Source organism: Lolium rigidum, chromosome 3, assembly GCF_022539505.1.
Source record: "Lolium rigidum isolate FL_2022 chromosome 3, APGP_CSIRO_Lrig_0.1, whole genome shotgun sequence".
In the NCBI taxonomy this organism is placed as follows: domain Eukaryota; kingdom Viridiplantae; phylum Streptophyta; class Magnoliopsida; order Poales; family Poaceae; genus Lolium; species Lolium rigidum.
Window position 1 is genome coordinate 195,213,504 of NC_061510.1, and position 22,030 is coordinate 195,235,533.

Sequence of the window (22,030 nt, forward strand, 5' to 3'; positions counted from 1 at the left end):
CCAAGATCACATAAAGCATTACAATCAAAATCTTTAACCTTCATCTTAATGATGGGCTCCCAACCATCTTCTAGCTTTTTAGGAATAGAGGCTTCGCGCTCTAGTTTCTCTTCTCTAGCTTTTATGAGAGCATTTGTAATATGATGCGTGAAAGCCAAATTTATAGCACTAGCATTAGGACTTTTAGCAAGTTTTTGCAAGAACTTTATAACTTCAGAGATGTGGCAATCATCAAAATTCAAACCATTATAATCTAAAGCAATGGGATCATCATCCCCAATGTTGGAAAAAATTTCAGCAGCTTTATCACAGGCAGTTTCAGCAGTTTTAGCAGTTTCAGGCAGTTTTTCGCGATTTGCATTAGAAGTGGAAACATTGCTAACACCAATTCTTTTATTAGTATGAGTAGGAGGTGCAGCAACATGTGTAGCATTAGCACTACTAGTGGTGGTAATAGTCCAAACTTTAGCTATATTCTTCTCTTTAGCTAGTTTTTCATTTTCTTCTCTATCCCACCTAGCACGCAGTTCAGCCATTAATCTTATATTCTCATTAATTCTAACTTGGATGGCATTTGCTGTAGTAACAATTTTATTTTCAATATCCCTATTAGGCATAGCTTTTGATTTCAAAAGATCAACATCAGAGGCAAGACTATCAACTCTAGAAACAAGAATATCAATTTTATTGAGCTTTTCCTCAACAGATTTGTTAAAGGCAGTTTGTGTACTAATAAATTCTTTAAGCATGGCTTCAAGTCCAGGGGGTGTATTCCTATTATTGTTGTAAGAATTCCCATAAGAATTAGCATAACCGTTACCATTATTATAAGGATATGGCCTATAGTTATTACTAGAATTGTTCCGATAAGCATTGTTGTTGAAATTATTATTTTTAATGAAGTTTACATCAACATGTTCTTCTTGTGCAACCAATGAAGCTAATGGAACATTATTAGGATCAACATTAGTCCTATCATTCGCAAGCATAGACATAATAGCATCAACCTTATCATTCAAGGAAGAGGATTCTTCAACAGAATTTACCTTCTTACCTTGTGGAGCTCTTTCCGTGTGCCATTCAGAGTAGTTGATCATCATATTATCAAGAAGCTTTGTTGCTTCACCAAGAGTGATGGACATAAAGGTACCTCCAGCAGCTGAATCCAATAAATTCCGCGAAGAAAAATTTAGTCCTGCATAGAAGGTTTGAATGATCATCCAAGTAGTCAGTCCATGGGTTGGGCAATTTTTAACCAGAGATTTCATTCTTTCCCAAGCTTGAGCAACATGTTCAGTATCTAATTGTTTAAAATTCATTATGCTACTCCTCAAAGATATAATTTTAGCAGGGGGATAATATCTACCAATAAAAGCATCCTTGCATTTAGTCCATGAATCAATACTATTCTTAGGCGAGAGATAGCAACCAATCTTTAGCTCTTCCTCTTAATGAGAAAGGGAACAATTTTAGTTTAATAATATCACCATCTACATCTTTATATTTTTGCATTTCACATAGTTCAACAAAATTATTAAGATGGGCAGCAGCATCATCGAACTAATTCCAGAAAATTGATTGTTCATGACAAGATTCGAGTAAAGCAGGTTTAATTTCAAAGAATTCTGCTGTAGTAGCAGGTGGAGCAATAGGTGTGCATAAGAAATCATTATTATTTGTGGTTGTGAAGTCACACAACTTAGTATTTTCAGGGTTGGCCATTTTAGCAACAGTAAATAAAGCAAACTAGATAAAGTAAATGCAAGTAAACTAATTTTTTTGTGTTTTCGATATAGAGTGCAAGACAGTAAATAAAGTAAAGCTAGCACCTAATTTTTTTGTGTTTTGATTTAGTGCAGCAAACAAAGTAGTAAATAAAATAAAGCAAGACAAAAACAAAGTAAAGAGATTGAGAAGTGGAGACTCCCCTTGCAGCGTGTCTTGATCTCCCGGCAACGGCGCCGGAAAAGAGCTTGATGGCGTGTATTTCACATGTTCGTTGGGCAACCCCAAGAGGAAGGTATGATGCGCACAGCAGCAAGTTTTCCCTCGGAAAGAAACCAAGGTTTATCGAACCAGGAGGAGCCAAGAAGCACGTTGAAGGTTGATGGCGGCGGGATGTAGTGCGGCGCAACACCGGAGATTCCGGCGCCAACGTGGAACCTGCACAACACAACCAAAGTACTTTGCCCCAACGAAACAGTGAGGTTGTCAATCTCACCGGCTTGCTGTAACAAAGGATTAACCGTATTGTGTGGAAGATGATTGTTTGCAGAGAAAACAGTAAAAACAAGTATTGCAGTAGATTGCATTTCAGTAAAGAGAATTGGACCGGGGTCCACAGTTCACTAGAGGTGTCTCTCCCATAAGACGAACAGCATGTTGGGTGAACAAATTACAGTTGGGCAATTGACAAATAAAGAGAGCATGACAATGCACATACATATCATGATGAGTATAGTGAGATTTAATTGGGCATTACGACAAAGTACATAGACCGCCATCCAACCGCATCTATGCCTAAAAGTCCACCTTCGAGGTTATCATCCGAACCCCCTCCAGTATTAAGTTGCAAAGCAACAGACAATTGCATTAAGTATGGTGCGTAATGTAATCAACAACTACATCCTTAGACATAGCATCAATGTTTTATCCCTAGTGGCAACAGGACAACACAACCTTAGAACTTTACGTCACTGTCCCGGTGTCAATGCGGGCATGAACCCACTATCGAGCATAAGTACTCCCTCTTGGAGTTAAAAGTAAAAACTTGGCCGAGCCTCTACTAGAAACGGAGAGCATGCAAGATCATAAACAACACATAAGCATAACTTTGATAATCAACATAACAAGTATTCTCTATTCATCGGATCCCAACAAACGCAACATATAGAATTACATATAGATGATCTTGATCATGATAGGCAGCTCACAAGATCCGACAATGATAGCACAATGGGGAGAAGACAACCATCTAGCTACTGCTATGGACCCATAGTCCAGGGGTAGACTACTCACTCATCACTCCGGAGGCGACCATGGCGGTGTAGAGTCCTCCGGGAGATGATTCCCCTCTCCGGCAGGGTGCCGGAGAGCGATCTCCGGGATCCCCCGAGATGGGATCGGCGGCGACGGCGTCTCGGTAAGGTTTTCCGTATCGTGGCTCTCGATGCTGGAAGTTTCGTCACGGAGGCTTTAAGTAGGCGGAAGGGCAAGTCGAGAGGGGGCACGGGGGCCCCGGATGACAGGGCGGCGCGGCCAAGGGGGGGCCGCGCCGCCCTAGGGTTTGGCTCCCCTGTGGCCCCACTTCCTTTCGTCTTCGGACTTCTGGAAGCTTCGTGAGAAAATAGGCCTCTGGGCTTTTATTTCGTCCAATTCCGAGAATATTTCTTTACTAGGATTTCTGAAACCAAAAACAGCAGAAAACAGCAACTGGCACTTCGGCATCTTGTTAATAGGTTAGTTCCAGAAAATGCACGAATATGACATAAAGTGTGCATAAAACATGTAGATAACATCAATAATGTGGCATGGAACACAAGAAATTATCGATACGTTGGAGACGTATCAGCCCTACATCCCTCGGCGGTGCGGATTTGCGTTGACTCGGCCGGCGAACCAGAGATTTCGAGATGCACCACGTCCCGGGCCACCATACGCGACGTTTTGGCCGTTTTCGTCGGGTAGGTGGCCTCAAAAACGAGAAAAAAAACGTTTTGACATGCACAACGGAGAGACCAAAAATCGTCGGCCATGGTACACCAGCAACCACGGCGCGACTTCAACTTCGTCGGCCATGGCAACTTTTCTTGTAGTGTTAGTTGGTTCATGTGAGGTATATGTCATCTAATGAAAGTCTAGTAGTTCATGATCTCTCATGTTTAGCTCCAATTTATTAATATGAGTAGCATGTCATAAATATTTGCTTGCATTGTTTTATTCATAGATAGGTATGACATTGTGGTATCCTCCTCTGAATAACTCGTTTGAATCGACTTGGTACATGCTCACGCATGCATATGACTAAACAAAAAGTCAATTAAGCCTCGATGATTTACTTTGCTTCAGAGTTCTTGTGTCACTTTTATGCCTCCGTTAATTTTATTCTGTCGCAACCATGATTATGACAGTTATTGCTCTCTTGATTGTCGCTTCCCAGTCTATTGCTAGCCTTCACTTGTACTGAGCGGGAATGTTGCTCGTGCTTCCAAATACCTGAAAACCAAGTTATTCCAAAGTGTCCACCATAGGGATGAAGCCTGCTACCTACATGGGTAGCTACACACCCCTCCTCGAGCCAACACGTGTCCCTTCAGTCAAACCTCATTATTCCCTTCCACCTGTTACTGTAGCCATACTTATTGCAGTAAAAAACGATTAGCGCTTCCCCTCCATCAACAAATCTTTCCTATCTCCTCTCCAAGGACCGTGCGGAGCTCCCAGATCGATCTTGAGCTGTTGCAACCGGCTGCAGCGCACCCTTAGCGCCACACCCCTACCACACCGCCCACGGCCTTCCTTACCTCGAGCTCCTCCACAGCTGCCTCACCTGCCATCCATTGAGACGACCGTGGTGGCCTCCCCTACCACTCTTTGTCCGTTCATCCCAAGTCCAGGGCGTCGCCCCGCACCTCGATCCCCCTCCCCCGAGCGCCTACATGGCCACAGCGTCGACCGCATCCCGTGCGCCGCGGGGAGACTAGCGGCGGCACCGTCCAATCGGGTTGGTGTAGAGCTCGTCGTCCAGCTCCGGACGGGGTGGCGTCCTGGCGGCTTTGGGTTTCTATGGCTGGCGCATGTGCGGTGGCTCGCAGGTCGGCGCACGCGTGGCGGAGGTCGCCGGTCTCCTGTCCACTCTCAACTTCGATTTTGGCCTCCAACCTTCATCGCCCGCCAGGATTCGGGAGGGATTTCCGTCGACGCCACTCGGCTTCACCTGGATGCATAACAACGAAATAGAGTCTCCCTCGGAAGAAACCAGCAGCGGCTCGCAGGGCAGGTGCGGCGGCGTCTCACAGCTCCATCGAGCGGAACAGCTAGTGGGAAGCCTAAGGTAGAGGAGAGGCGGCCGAATCGGAAGGGGCGATGGCGGGCATGTAGGGGCTGATGCGAACCGGAAGCTGGGCGGTGGAGTAGGTGGCGGCGTTGGGGCTTCACCCGAATCGGAAGGGGCAACGGCCGGATCTGAAGCTGCTTCGCCCGATCTACTCGTTTCCTCTTGCACGGATCTAGCTCTCACATTTGTTTTGGTGTCTTGGTATATCCACGGGAAGCAAGGAGGGAGGGAGCAGCGTTCGTGCGGAGTGCTGGACGGTTTAGGTGGGGATTTTCCTATCCGAAGTTTAACCACCAATGATTAGATACCAGCTACATGACACGGTCAACGCACGCGCAGTACCAAGATGGAATCTCAACGCAGATCGGATAGTAACCACTGCATGCGTAGCTACCCCTGTGTGTAGCAAATCCACTCTCGTCCACCATAAATACCTATGCATGGCATTTCAAACCATTCCATGTAAATTTTCATGTGCTACCTTTAAAACCTTCAAAGTACTTCTCAATTTGTGTCAATGTTTTATAGCTCATGAGTAAGTATGTGGTGTTTTATCTTTCAACCGTGTCATTTACACCTGATAGACTTTCACCAATGGACTAGTGGCATATCCGCTTATCCAATAATTTTGCAAAAAGAGCTGGCAACGGGGTGCCCAGCCCCAATTAATTAACTTTTATTGCATAATTCTCTTCACATGTTTTGCCCTGATTTATCAGTAAGCAACTTAATTTTTGCAAGTAGACACTCCTCCATGGTATGTGAATGTTGGAAGGCACCCGAGGATTCGGTTAGCCATGGCTTGTGTAAGCAAAGGTTGGGGGAGTGTCATCCATAATGAAACTAAAATACATGTGTAAACAAAAGAGAAGAGGGATGATCTACCTTGCTGGTAGAGATAACGTCTTTCATGGGAGCCGCTCTTGAAAGTCTGGTTGACAAGGTAGTTAGAGTGCCCACTACCATTCGTTGACAACAACAAACACCTCTCAAAACAATTTTACTTCTGTCTTTAGAAAAATGAAAAGCTCTAGCACATGTTAATCCCTGCTTCCCTCTGCGAAGGGTCAATCTTTTACTTTTATGTTGAGTCACCATCCTTTCTTTGAGCACCTTCTTGAGAGCATAATTGTCATTCTTAGTGTAATATGTTTGTCCCAGAATATGGTTAACTGTGGTATGACTTTGATGCTTTTATCTTTGATAGTCTTTACTTCTAGTCTTCCCATGAACTTCAGAGGTGCCTGGGCATTTATGTTTTGTTGTACAAATACGGGCAAGCGAGATACCACTTTATCATATCTTTCTATGAACATTTGATGAGGACATCCCATCTATTGATACAACCGATGTACCTACAGCCACACAAATACAAGGACCAATCACTCGAGCTCGTGCCAAACAACTTAACTATCAGGTACTTTCGTTTCTTGGAGCTATTCCTCATATACATGAGAATATGATGCTGCCTAAATCAGATATGTTTGTTACTCTTAGGAATGATGGACCTAGCATGGATGAGGAGGACAAGCATTGGAGCATGATCACACATGGAGGAGATGGCATCAAGCACTTGAGGATTGAAGATGACGCCACAAGTGGAGATTTCAGGACTTTGAAGCCACCATAAGAAGAGATGAAGACATGGACGAAATATAGAGTTCTCCACTTCATAATTTCATCCATAGCATCATATGGTGCTGCGTCACCTTTAGTTTTGGGCCAGACCCATGTCATTTTCGCAGGAATTAAGTCAACCACTTTTTAGAGTCCGTATTGAAGGGGGAAAGGCCTTCTAGGGTTTGGTTCGGCCACCATACGTATCGCTGGTCGAAACCCCACCTTTTCCTCCTTTAAATACCCCCATAGCCGTCACGTTTAGACTCGGATTTTGATTAGACTAAAAGTTAGCCATTGCTGCAACTCTCGTGTACTTCTTTTGAGGCCAACGCCCAGAACAAGACCGACTATTCAGAATCCCACCTTTTCAATAAATCTTTCATCTATATCCGCAATATTCTGATTGCAATATTAGTTCTTACTTGTTCTCGATTTCAGGTATGAACTAAGACCCTCGCTGGTCAGGCTGATCGTGCATCCGCAAGATCAGTAACTCCCGGAGATTGTCCTAGCGATTGCATTGGCGCATGAGCTTTGCACGTGTAGTCGGATCGTCAAGCACGAACTCCACCAACAAATCGAAGCTATCATACTCTCATCGAAAGATCGGCCACCTTTGCCCTATCAAGTGGTATCAGATTTCAGGTTGCTCGGTGAGATTTTACTGTTTTCCTAGTGTAGATTGCATCTGCCATCATACCCATAAACCACGAAAAAGCCAAAAAAAATACAGTTAGGGTTTAGATCATATCGTCCCATAAACCCCCTGCCACGACTTGCATTGTCTTTTCAGTTTTTCATAGTTGAATTTGTGTCTGCATCTTCGTGTCGAGTTGCTGGTCTTAGCGTCTAGTTCCTTTAGAGTTTCGAGTTCTGGTCATATTAGTCACGCCGCCACCGCCCACTCGCACCATATGCAAATCACCGCCATATACACCCACCATATACTTCCGCCACAGACATATACATCTGCTATATACCCTGTTTCCGACCACGACACGAATTCGTGCTGTTTCTCTGCCGCGACAAAGTCCGTGTAGAATTAGGTTTTATTGTTTTTCCTACTTAGTTGTTACCTTCTAATATCATCCTTCACTGTAGAAAAATTTCCGTGAGATAAGTTTCGGCCGCCAGTAAAGAATTGGAAGGAGAGAAAAAAAAAATTCTGGCTACATTGGTTTTTCACCTTGGCGATCACTTTTCGCCACTGGCCGTTATAGCGACATTTTTTTGGCGCCTCCGCGCTTTCCGGAGCACTTTCCAGAAATTTAGACAAAAAAAAATTCTGAGTCTATACTGTTTTTAGACCTTGGGGATCAGTTTGAGACACTCGCCATCATAGTGATTTCTCGCAGTTCGCGTCGCCACATCATCGCCACCTCATCGCTGCTCGTTGCTTGTGTGCCGCGCGGTAACCTCGTTAGTGTTCTAGGCTCGCGTCTCTAGTACGGACTAGCCTAGGACCAGCACAGTACCGTTGTTGAGCATACTTTCAATACTGCATCGCTGTTTTGACAATTGCTGTTTTGCTACCATATATAAGCCATCCTACAGCTCCACATATTGTCTCCACGTGCTTTGTGTCGACACCTGGTAATCGCTTTGGCAATCTTTGGAGACGCTGATCCTTGCTGGTTGTTATATCGCCTTCCTCCTGTTTGGTAAGAACTTGTAAGAGCTTTGTATTTTGCTTGACGAATTGCACGTGAACCACCATATTTCGTAGTTTTGTAGGCATATACATTTGTGCTTTTTCTGTACTAACCATGTCAGGACCAGTTGATCTGGCCGCTGTTGACCCGGCCAAGATGACGAGTGAGGAGTTGCATGCTCACTTCACCCACCTTTTGGGCGGGCATGCACGCGACACCGAGGCGCGCATTGGTGACGTGGATGCCAAACTCACCGACGCGCTAGACAAGCTGGATGGCCTCGAGGCAGCTTTCAACTCCAAGCTCGACGCCAAGTTCCAGGAGCTCCTGACTCGGTTACCGCAGCCCGTGCGACGTCGCGCACGCCGCGTTCCCCGTGCGGACGTGCCAGCGGGTACCGCTCCTGCTGCAGCAGCCGCACATGACGCGCCTTCCGATGAAGGATACGAGGATTATGGAGGGAACGATGATGAGCAAGTAGATGAGAACGCGCTGGATGACGAGGAGGTCCAACAACCTGCACCTGGTCGTCCACGGCAGCTGAACCGCCACGCTCGACCACCTCCACGGCCGGTACGTGATGATGATCATGTTGCTAAACTGAAACTAAATATTCCGCCATTTGAGGGTAGATATAATCCTGATGCATATCTTACATGGGAATTGGAAGTAGAACAACGCTTTGCATGTTTAAAATACCCTGATCACTTGCGTGTTAGTGCTGCTACTTGTGAGTTCACAGATTTTGCATCTATTTGGTGGTCTGAGCATTGTAGAGTACATCATGCTAATATTCCTACTACCTGGATTGGTTTAAAACTTGCTATGCGTACTCGTTTTGTTCCTCCACATTATCAACGTGATTTGTTGAAAAAATTGTCTCGCTTAGAACAAGGAAAAAATTCTGTAGAAGACTATTATCAAGAATTGCAAACTGGCATGATTCATCTGTGGTATTGTAGAGGATAATGAGGCTATGCTTGCACGTTTCTTTGGTGGTTTGAATAAAGAGAATCAGCATATTTTAGACTATAAGGAGTACAACACTATTACTCGCTTGTTCCATCTTGCTTGCAAAGCTGAACGTGAAGTGCAGGATCGTCAACCACCATGGAGAAAAGCTAATGTTTCTGCAGGTCGTACATCGTCGTGGTCTCCGCGACAATCAGCGCCACCATCTCGTGGGACTGCACCAGCACCTACTACCTCCAAGTAAACCGCGCATGCATCACGAGCACCATCTGCTGCTGCTCCACCACCATCTGCTGGTCCTCCTCAGAGTTCATCTTCCATGGCCTCCACGGGGAAGACGCGCAACACTCAATGTCGCAAATTCTTGGGATTTGGTCACATAGAGAGAGAATGCAGAACCAAGCGTGTGATGTTGGTTCGTGAAGATGGAGAATATGATTCTGCAAGTGACTTTGATGAAGATACATTGGCCCGCATTGCTGCACATGATGGTGCCAATTCTGATTCTGAGAGAGAGATGGAGGTAATGGAAGCTGACACTGCTGATCAGTACAGGAGCTTAGTTGCACAGCGTGTGTTGAGCGTGCAATTGAGCAAAGCTGAGCATGATCAACGCCACAATCTGTTCCAAACACGAGGCGTTGTAAAAGAGAGAGCTATATGGATCATCATTGATGGAGGGGCTGCAATAATTTGGCTAGCGTTGACATGGTGGAGAAGCTTTCTCTCCCTACAAGACAGCGCACACATCCATACTACATTCAATGGTTTGAGAGCTCTCGGAAGCTCAAGGTAACAAGAACTACACGTGTGCATTTTACTATTGGTACATATTCTGATTTTGTTGATTGTGATGTTGTACCTATGCAAGCTTGTTCTTTGTTACTTGGTAGACCTTGTCAATTTGATAGAGAATCTGTTCATAATGGTAGAACTAATCAGTATTCTCTTATGCATGATGGAAAGAAAATTGGTCTCAAACCTATGATTTTGTGCCACATAAGACTAATACTAAATCTGATTCAAACCATGCTACTGAAATTCGTTTGAAAAATCCTTGTTTGCTTGCTAGCAAATCTGATATTGCCGAACTTGATGTGAACACTACTCAATGCTATGCTATTATTTGCAAAGAAGTTCTGTTTTCATTTGAGGATATGCCTCCTTCTTTGCCACCTGCGGTTGCTAACCTTTTGCAGGAATTGATTGATGTGTTTCCACAAGATGTACCACCTGGACTACCACCTATCCGTGGGATAGAACACCAGATTGACTTGATTCCATGTGCTTCGCTACCCAACCGTGCGCCATATCGTACCAATCCTGAAGAGACGAAAGACATTCAACGACAAATTCAGGTTCTCCAAGATAAAGGTTACATTCGTGAGTCTCTTAGTCCATGTGTTGTTCCTATTATTTTGGTACCTAAGAAAGATGGTTCTTCACGCATGTGTACTGATTGTAGAGCTATTAATAATATTACCATTCGATACCATCACCCTATACAACGTTTGGATGATATGCTTGATGAGTTGAGTGGTTCTATTATGTTCTCTAAAGTTGATTTGCGTAGTGGTTACCACCAAATTCGTATGCAATTAGGAGATGAATGGAAAACAGCGTTTAAAACTAAGTTCTGTTTATATGAGTGGTTAGTAATGCCTTTTGGTTTGACTAATGCACCTAGTACTTTCATGAGACTCATGAACGAAGTTTTACGTGCTTTTATTGGACGTTTTGTGGTGGTATACTTTGATGATATTCTGATTTATAGCAAATCTTTGGAGGATCATTTGGATCATTTACGTGTTGTTTTCAATGCTTTACGTGATGCACGTTTGTATGGTAATCTTGAGAAGTGCACCTTTTGCACCAATCGAGTTGCGTTTCTTGGCTATGTTGTTACTGCGCAGGGTATTGAAGTTGATCCAGCCAAGATTGAGGCAATTGAGAGTTGGCCGCAGCCAAAGACGGTCACACAAGTGAGGAGCTTTCTTGGCCTCACTTGGTTTCTATAGGCGCTTTGTGAAAGATTTTGGATCCATTGTTGTGCCGCTGAATGAGCTTACAAAGAAGGATGTGCCCTTTGTGTGGGGCGATGCACAACAAGAAGCCTTCATGATTCTGAAAGATAAGTTAACACATGCTCCATTACTCCAACTTCCTGATTTCAATCAGACTTTTGAGCTTGAATGTGATGCTAGTGGAATTGGTTTGGGAGGTGTGTTATTACAAGAGGGAAAACTTGTTGCATATTTTAGTGAAAAATTGTGTGGGCCTAGTCTGAACTATTATACTTATGATAAAGAATTATATGCGCTGGTTCGGACATTAGAAACTTGGCAACATTATTTATGGCCTAAAGAATTTGTTAAACATTCTGATCATGAATCTTTGAAGCATATTCGTAGTCAAGCTAAGTTGAATCGCCGCCATGCAAAGTGGGTTGAGTTTATTGAGTCTTTTCCTTATGTTATCAAACACAAAAAGGGTAAAGATAATGTTATTGCTGATGCTTTGTCGTGCCGTTATACTATGTTATCTCAACTTGACTTCAAGATTTTTGGATTAGAAACCATAAAGGAACAATACTTGCATGATGCTGATTTTAAAGATGTGTTGCTGAATTGTAAAGATGGTAGAACATGGAACAAATTCGTCCTCAATGATGGATTTGTGTTCCGTGCTAACAAGCTATGCATCACAGATAGTTCCGTTCGTCTTTTGTTGTTGCAGGAGGCGCATGGAGGAGGATTGATGGGTCACTTTGGTGTGAAGAAGACGGAGGATGTACTTGCTGCACACTTCTTTTGGCCTCGTATGCGTCGAGATGTTGAGAGATTTGTGGCACGCTGTACTACATGTCAAAAAGCTAAGTCTCGACTTAATCCACGTGGTTTGTATATGCATCTTCCTATTCCTAGTGTACCTTGGGAGGATATTTCTATAGATTTCGTTTTGGGTTTGCCTCGTACACAGAAGGGGAGGGATAGTATCTTTGTTGTTGTGGATAGGTTTTCTAAGATGGCACACTTTATTCCATGTCACAAAACTGATGATGCTACACATTTTGCTGATTTGTTCTTTCGCGAAATTGTGCGTTTACATGGTGTGCCAAATACTATTGTTTCTGATCGTGATACTAAGTTTCTTAGCCACTTTTGGAGATAATTATGGGCTAAGTTGGGTACTAAATTGTTGTTTAGTACTACATGTCATCCCCAAACTGATGGACAAACTGAAGTAGTAAATAGAACATTGTCTACTATGCTGCGGGCTGTTTTGAAGAAGAACTTAAAATTGTGGGAAGAGTGTTTGCCTCATATTGAATTTGCTTACAATCGTTCGCTGCATTCTACCACTAAGATGTGCCCTTTTGAGATTGTGTATGGTTTTGTTCCACGTGCACCTATTGATTTATTGCCTTTACCATCTTCGGTGCAAAATGATTTGGATGCTACACAACGTGCTGAATTGATATTAAAATTGCATGAGACTACTAAAGACAACATAGAACGCATGAATGCTAAGTATAAAATTGCTAGGGATAGAGGAAGAAAGCATGTTGTGTTTGATGTTGGTGATCTTGTTTGGTTGCATTTGCGCAAAGATCGTTTTCCTGCATTGCGCAAGTCTAAGTTAATGCCACGTGCCACTGGTCTTTTTAAGGTGTTAGAGAAAATAAATGATAATGCATATAAACTTGAGCTTCCTGCAGAATTGGGTCCGGTAAGTCCTACATTTAACATTGCAGATTTGAAGCCTTACTTTGGTGAAGAAGATGAGCTTGCGTCGAGGACGACTTCAAGTCAAGAAGGGGGGCATGATGAGGACATCTCATCTATTGATACAACCGCTGTACCTACAGCCACACAAATACAAGGACCAATCACTCGAGCTCGTGCCAAACAACTTAACTATCCTTTCGTTTCTTGGAACTATTCCTCATATACATGAGAATATGATGCTGCCTAAATCAGATATGTTTGTTACTCTTAGGAATGATGGACCTAGCATGGATGAGGAGGACAAGCATTGGAGCATGATCACACATGGAGGAGATGGCAACAAGCACTTGAGGATTGAAGATGACGCCACAAGTGGAGATTTCAGGACTTTGAAGCCACCATAAGAAGAGATGAAGACATGGACGAAATATAGAGTTCTCCACTTCATAATTTCGTCCATAGCATCATATGGTGCTGCGTCACCTTTACTTTTGGGCCAGGCCCATGTCATTTTCGCATGAATTAAGTCAGCCACTTTTTAGAGTCCGTATTGAAGGGGGAAAGGCCTTCTAGGGTTTGGTTCGGCCACCAAACGTATGGTTGGTCGAAACCCGACCTTTTCCTCCTTTAAATACCCCCATAGCCGTCACGTTTAGACTCGGATTTTGATTAGACTAAAAGTTAGCCATTGCTGCAACTCTCGTGTACTTCTTTTGAGGCCAACGCCCAGAACAAGACCGACTATTCGGAATCCCACCTTTTCAATAAAGCTTTCATCTATATCCGCAATATTCCGATTGCAATATTAGTTCTTACTTGTTCTCGATTTCAGGTAGGAACTAAGACCCTCGTTGGTCAGGCTGATCGTGCATCCGCAAGATCAGTAACTCCCGGAGATTGTCCTAGCAATTGCATTGGCGCACGAGCTTTGCACGAGTAGTCGGATCGTCAAGCACGGACTCCACCAACAAATCAAAGCTATCATACTCTCATCGAAAGATCGGCCACCTTTGCCCTATCAACATTGCAATCCTGCTGATAGATATGATTCATGATGCTTATTATTAGTTTGTTGGTATCTTTTTCATGATTGACATAACTATTAGATGACTTTATTTGCATTTATCTTATTATGAATTGCCAAATACTCGTCCATATAATGAGAATATTTACATCATATGAGCAAATGTGTTCGTGAAAGTTCTTTTATCGCACTCAGTTGTTAACTGGATTGTTTGAGGACAAGCAATAAGCTAAGCTTGGGGGGAGTTGATACGTCCAAAACGTATCTACTTTCCCGAACACTTTTGCTGTTGTTTTGCCTCTAATTTGTGTATTTTGGATACAACTAACACGGACTAACGCTGTTTTCAGCAGAATTGCCCTGGTGTCTTATTTTTGTGCAGAAAATCAACTTTCAGGAAAATCCCCGGAAATAATTGTGAAGGGCCTATTTTTACAGAAGACACACGGAGCCAGAAGGGCAAGCCAGGGGGAGGCCCACGACCACCACACCATAGGCCGGCGCGGCCAAGAGGGGGGCGCGCCGCCATATGGTGAGGCCGCCTCGGCCAGCCCCCGACGCTCCCCTCGGGACTACTTAAAGCCCTTGACCTAAAAACGCGGGGGGGTTCGACCACTTTTCCAGAAGACATCCAGAACTCCGCCGCCATCGCGAAACCCAATCACGGGATCAGAAACTCCATTCTGGCACCCTGCCGGGACGGGGAATTGGAGGAGATCATCGCCATCATCACCACCGACGCCTCTCCATCGACCATCCATGTTTCCCCCATCCATGTGTGAGTAATTCCCCCGCTGTAGGCTGAAGGGGATGGTAGGGATTGGATGAGATTGTTCATGTAGGGCGTGTTTGGTAGACCGGGGGAGCTCAGATTTTCCCTCCCCAACCGACTTTTTGTTAAGATAAGTAGTTTGTTAGGTCGGCTCGGGCCAACTCCCCACTGCCCAGCTCATACAAAAAACGGCCGAGAGCCCTGCCCGAGAGCGAAGCTCAAATCGAGCTTCGCTGCTCATCCGGGACGAGCACATCCCGCAAAACACTGTTTGGCTGGTCCCGCGAGACCCCCAGACCGGCACCCGAAGCCTCATTTCCCCGTCATCCTCCTCTCATGGCTTTTCTCTCTGCGTCTCCTCTCCCGGCCCTCCTCCGACCCTCCTCCTCCTCCCCTGAGAAGCTCGCTGGTCGCCCCTCCTCCCATGCCGGCCCTCCTAGGACCTTCATGCTCTCCCGCTGGCCGTCGTCCTCTGCAGCACGCCGCTGCCTCCGAAAAGTGCCGTCCAAGATCCCGCCGTCCTCTGTGGCCTCGGTGCCTCCAGCCACGGCCGCCCGTCGCCTCCCGCATCGGTGCCTCCAGCCACGGCCGCCCGCCGCCTCCAGCCACGACCGCCCGCCGCCTCCAGCCACGGCCGCCGCCGCCTCCCGCCTTGGTGCCTCACGCCGCGGCCGCCCGCCGCCTAAAGCCATGGTGCCTCACGCCGCGGCCGCCCGTCGCCTCCCGCCTCGGTGCCTCCAGCCGCGGCCGCCCGTCGCCTCCCGCCTCGGTGCCTCCAGCCACGACCGCCCGCCGCCTACATCCACGGTGCCTCACGCCGGCACGGTCGCTGCGTGCCTCGATCTGATGCACTCGGGCAAGAATGGATGCAGGGACCCGATTGCTTTTTCTATTTTTGTGCAAGGACCTTTGTGTAAAATCTCGACCAAACAATATCTCAACACATACAAACCAGCCAAACAATATCTCAACTCAGCTGGTATGAGGACATACGACCTGCCAAACACACGCCAATATCTCAGCTCATCATAGCTAAGCTGAGCATGTATGAGGGGAGAGAGGGATTCTCTGTTGACCCAGGCTACCAAACACACCCGTAATAGACATAAGATTGCTAGGGCATAGTGCCTAGTATCCGTTGTTGGTACTTTTATGATATTGTTGCAACTTGTTATGCTTAATGCCCTTCACTAGGGCCCGAGTGCCATGATTTCAGATCTGAACATGTTATTGATTCATGATGATATTCATTGTTGCATGATCTTACCTGCAAGTTGTATACACATATTGCTGTCCGGAACCCGAGGCCCCAAAGTGACAGAAATTGGGACAACCGGAGGGGAAGGCTGTGATATGAGGATCACATGTGTTCACGGAATGTTAATGCTTTGCTCCGGTACTCTATTAAAAGGACTACCTTAATTACCAGTAGTTACCCTAGAGGCCCGGCTGCCACCGGCTGGTAGGACAAAAGATGTTGTGCAAGTTTCTCATTGCGAGCACGTACGACTATATACGGAACACATGCCTATGGTCGATTAGTACTTGGATACTGTTTTATTATTATCTGCAAATGCCTAGCCTTGATTATTACATGAGTTATCTTATCCATGCAGCGCCCTTTCATCCATCCCTATGCCTACAGTATTTTAATCCTGTTGTTTACTATAATCACTACAGCTGTCGTTATTACACTGCTGCTTCTATTTCACTACTTCTACTGCTATAAAACTATTGCTACTGATAAACTATTGCGAGCAAGTCAGTTTCCAGGTGCAACTGAATTGACAACTCCGCTGTTAAGGCTTACAAATATTCTTTGGCTCCCCTTGTGTCGAATCAATAAATTGGGTTTTACTTCCCTCGAAGACTGTTGCGATCCCCTATACTTGTGGGTAATCACTTCTACCACCCTTAAAAGGAACTTTTGTTAGGTAGTCTCAGGTCTTGGGCTTAGGTTAAGCTCTTCTTGGATATGACTTGGCACATCCGAGGATATTGCTTGGCAACAGGTCATCTTTTGAAAACATCTAGGGTTTCTGAGTTAATATCCAATAGGCGAATGTCTATTAACATATAGTGAACCACATATCACTTCAAAGTGATTTGAGTAGGCCTTTTCTCATGTTTGGGTTTGCTAACCCATATAGGATGGTGGTTGATCTAATTTTGACAATGAGGGGTCACTCTTTAGGTCAATCAGGAGACCAAGATGAAAGAACTTCACGACATTAATTCATCATCCTCTGCATGTTGGTGTCTCCGACAACCTTCCACTACCCTTAAACTAGTGGTTGGATCTTCAGTCTCATTGTAGTCCTACGCTTGGCAACACTTGCCTACTATAAGGTTATAATATTTCTCCACCCTAAGGTTTAGGCTTAATCGTCGACATTTCTTTTGTAGGTAGGTCTCTCTAGATTCGCAAAGTCAACATTACGAAAGCGAATAATAAGAGTAGTAGGAATGGTGATCAAGCCATCCTGCACCCAGATCATTACTTCACATTTGATTTATTGAATCTCGTATCCTAACACTTGGTCAACCTCACAAGTTTGATAAAAAATAGTCCATGGAGAATTGAATCAATGTTTCAATCTCCATTATGTAGCATCCTACCTTTTAATAAAAGAAAAAGAGAAAGAGAACAAAAAAAAGTAAATCGACTAACCGAACTGGGCCGGCCCAAACGAACCAGCCCAGCCCGGCCTGAATTGGCCCGCGCGCCCCTTCCTCACCCTCTCTCCTCTCTCTCACCGCCAGGCGGGCACCACCACTCATCTTCACCTCCAACCACCCCCAACCGCCGGCCACGACCTCCACACCCCGCACGCCCAACCCCCACTCGCCCCTCACTCCCCCGCGACCCTCTCTCGGCCCCGAGCACACCAGTATAAAGGCCCGGCCACCCTCTACCTTTTGCCCCGCTCGCCCGCTCAAACCACGCCGCCAGGCTGGAGGAATTCCTCACCGGAGTCGCCCATAGCGTCGCTGGCTTCAGTCGCCGCCCCCGTCCGCCTGAGGCCACTGCTGCGAGCGCCGCCACCACCGGACGCTTCGCCTCGCCGAGCCGCGCCTCGTCGTCACCTCCGCCGCCGCGGGAGCCCTCCGGAGCGCCGCTGGCCACCACCGTCCGAGCCGCCGCCGCCGCGCCATCACCGCCGGCCGGCCAAGGTGAGAGCAGCCTCTCCTTATCCCCTCCCCCTCCTCTATTTAATCTGGACCGTCCAGATCGCATAGGATCTGACGGCCACGGTCCCTTTAGGGGTGATCCGAGTGATCACCCGCGCAGCCAACCGCGCTGCGGCACGTGGCCTGCACAGTCAGCGCGCACAGTCAGCGTCCAGTCAAACTGGGTTTGAATTCGAATTTAAATGTCAGATTTGCTGTCCAACTTGTAAAATCAATATAAAATCAACCGTAGGTCAAAATGGTACAAATTTTATATTGTTGGATAGCTTACAACCTGTACAACACAACCATGCAACAATACGGCACATGTTCTGTGATAAATTCTGCACCATAATTCAAAACAGGGAATTAACCCTTTGACACTATAAAAATTGTGTAAATTAATCCAGTGGGCCAAAATTTACAAATTTGTAGTCTATGGAATCCTTAGAACATGTACTTCATCATGGAACCAGAGTTGACCAAAGTTAATACGTGCACAAACTTGATTTTGCAAATCTATTCAAATCAGTAATCTGACAATAATTCAAATTCTATAAACATTTTTTGAATGAATCCAGTTGCTATAGTCTTGTATTACTGTACCCTATCTAGAGATGTTGGGTTTAGATTTTTACAAAACATAAACTTGGCAGTACCTAATTTAGTTGATGTCTATGCATTGTTTAAGTGATTAATATTGCTATAAATGAAATCCAAATTAAAATAAATACAACCAGAGATCATTACCAACATTATAAATACCAGAGGACACATAATACAATATTTTCACATCATACCTATGTGTGAAATTAAATGGTGCATATCATGCATGCATACATGTCTATGGTTGTGCATTTGGAATGTTGTGTTTATTTGGCTCCTGTTTACTTTGTTTAGATTGTGAGGAGGACCAGGGTCTTGCTTGTGATTGCTGTGATTGTTCAGGTTGCTTTGAGCAAGGCAAGTGACACTCATCTTCTCACCCAGTTTTATTCAATGCATTAGTGTTTTCTAGTAGTATGCATGATAGGTTGTTATTGGTTTTCAAAGTGAATGCAATGCTATAATTCCTAGTAGCGGATAGCCACCCTGAACCCCCCTGTTAGGTAAATGATTTGCCGTACCTGGCTACTATCAAAATTATCGCCGCTCTCGTATTTGTTTGGTGGTTTACAAAAGTTTACAAAATTTTGAAAACTAACAACCTTAATGCACACCTGGGTGGATTGGCTGATTGGTGGACGGCTACTCAGGGCCACATTGTGGTTGTCTTCGCCTGAGGGTGCGCATATGTTGAGTGGCTACTCAGGGCCACATTGTGGTTGTCTTCGCCTGAGGGTGGACTTGTGGATCGCCACCCAGAAACAAAGAGATTTGTAGGTCTTCACTATTTTAGATAGCTTCCAGTGCAGCCTTATGGTATATGGCTCTGCCAAGATTCTCAAGTTGTGGAGTTGGGGAGAGTATCCACGGTCTACGCTACGTCTAGGGTTAGGGTGCCAGGCGACGGCCGGGCGATCGGCCGCCACCACCTGACCATGGACGGGAGCGCTCTGGGATTTGAGAGTCTACGCGCCTATGGAATCTCTGAGGACTCCAAGTCCAATACGAGTGCGAAGGAAACAGATCATCACCGTGTTCCCCACGGTGGAGACCTAGATTGGATCGGGACAAGTGGATATATAAAGACATCTGGAGACGGCGGCCGGGTATCAAACCTGATCAAAATCTTCAACAAGCAATCAGCGATCTACGACCCCGGGGCGGATCTTATGGCTGCACCGGCGCAAAGCACTGCATTGGTCGGCGGTGGGGGTGATTATGGGGGAACCGCTGAGGATCCTACCCACCCGAAGCCGCCGGTTGATGCGCCGTTTGCGCTGGAGCGGGCCGAGGGATGACTCGCGATCATGGCGGCGATGGAGGGCCTGGGAAGCAATTGGGACGGGCAGGCATCAGGGACGAGGAACACAGGGCCGGATGAAAGGATCTTTGGACGGACTAATCTGGAGGACGAATTTTGCATGGAGGAGGAGGAGGATGAATAGGAGATAGCGCCGCCAGTGCCGTCGTCTTGGCGTATGTTGGCGCGTTACTACACGCTGAAGGCGGCGAACTATACCTTGATCCATAAACACTTCTCAGAGGTCTGGCGGATCCGAGGCAAGATGACTTTCAAGCCGCTGAAGGATAATTTCTTCATCATCACGTTTACATCAGAGGATGACTATAATTTCGTCGATGGTGGAGGACCTTGGATACATCAGGGGGTGGCCTGCCTAGTGACACCGTTCAAGGAGAGTGCGCAGCCATCTGAGACGATCCTGGATACGGTTCGACTGTGGGTGCGCTTCTATGACGTTCCCTGGAAGAAACAAACAAAGGAATATGGTGAGTTGCTTGGATCCAAGCTGGGCAAGGTGATCAAGGTAGATGTGGATGCCGACGGGCTGGAGCTTAGTGAATACCTCCGGGTTCGCATAGACTGGCCGCTGAATCAGAGGCTCCTAGCCAGGTTCAAGACCACCATCAAGGGCCAACCAAAACCTTGGATTTATGAGACGCGCTATGAAAGAGTACCTCACTTTTGTTTCCACTGTGGGCTGATTAGTCACAATGAAGAGCAATGCGAGATTAGAGCAATGGGAACACCATCGATGCATTATGATGCTACGTTGCGCTGCTCCCCAAAGCGCAAGTTCCAGAGTAGGGCAATCTCAACGCCTGATGAGCCACCTATGAAGAAATCGCTGCGTTTCAACACTCCTGAGGGCAGCGTGAACTCTTCCTCGCTTGGGATACCGAAGAATGCTGGCAATGGTGCACGCACTACCCCTGCAGCCATACCGCCTGAAATTCCACCAACGGTCGACGCTCAGGATGGTTTTGAAGAACAGGAGCAGAGGACGGAGGATGCAGTAGAAAATGCTCTGGTAAACACGGTCAACAACATGAGGCTTCATTTCAGCCAGGAACAAGGTGCTGTGGGACAACTTGTGGATGCAACGGGGAAAGATGGAATGCCTAGCCTTGTGCAAGGAAGTGGCAACACGCTGACTGGGGTTGGGCTGGCACCTAATGCTATGAATGTCTTGCAACAGACTCAGGGTCTCGCAACTAGGAGCCAAGGCACACCATCTAGACCAACGTCGAGCGACATGATCCCACCTCTTCGGGGCATGTCCCATCTGGAGATCTCCCAGGGTACTGACTCTGATGTCTCTATGACAGTGGCTGACTCACTGCTTGGGAAGAGGACAGCCGTAGAGGACGAAGCCATAGGCCAGAAGCTGGACTTGTCTCTAGCTCTCCATCATAGTGCCCCGGCTGGTGGCAAGCCAAAGAAGGGACGGAAGATGGCAGCAGCCGACGAACAAGGTGAGAAGGAGGACAGCGTGGCGGCAAGAACAAGGAAGAAGATTGCTACTGGACATCGGGCGCCGGGTAACCTGACGAGACCAAAGGAGGGGTCTCGTCAGGAGAAATGAATTGTGTATCTTTCAACTGTCGGGGAGCCGGGAATGCCCCGACAGTGCGAGAATTGGCTACTATTTCCCAAGTTTGGAGTCCTCGTTTATTTTTTCTTTGTGAGACTAGACAACGTAAGAATAAAATTCGTCGGTTGCGTCATAGGTTAGGTCTTAAGGGTTTTGTTGGTTTTAGTAGCAATGGTTTGAGTGGTGGGTTAGCATTATTTTGGCATGAACAACTCTGTGTTGATGTCCAAAGTGTTAATGAACGTTTTATCGATGCTTATATCCGGTTGTCTCCTACTGCACCGCAATGGCGGGTGACTTGTGTCTATGGGGAACCACGTGTGGAAAATCGACATCTCATGTGGGACACCATTAGAGACTTGAAAACCCAATCTGATCTTCCCTGGTTACTAATGGGTGATTTTAATGAAGTACTCTGGCAGGAGGAACACTTCTCCCAACACCAACGACCCGTTAATCAAATGGAGGCTTTTAGAGAGGTTTTGTTTGACTGTAATTTATCTGACCTTGGCTTTGCAGGGGTGCCATACACATA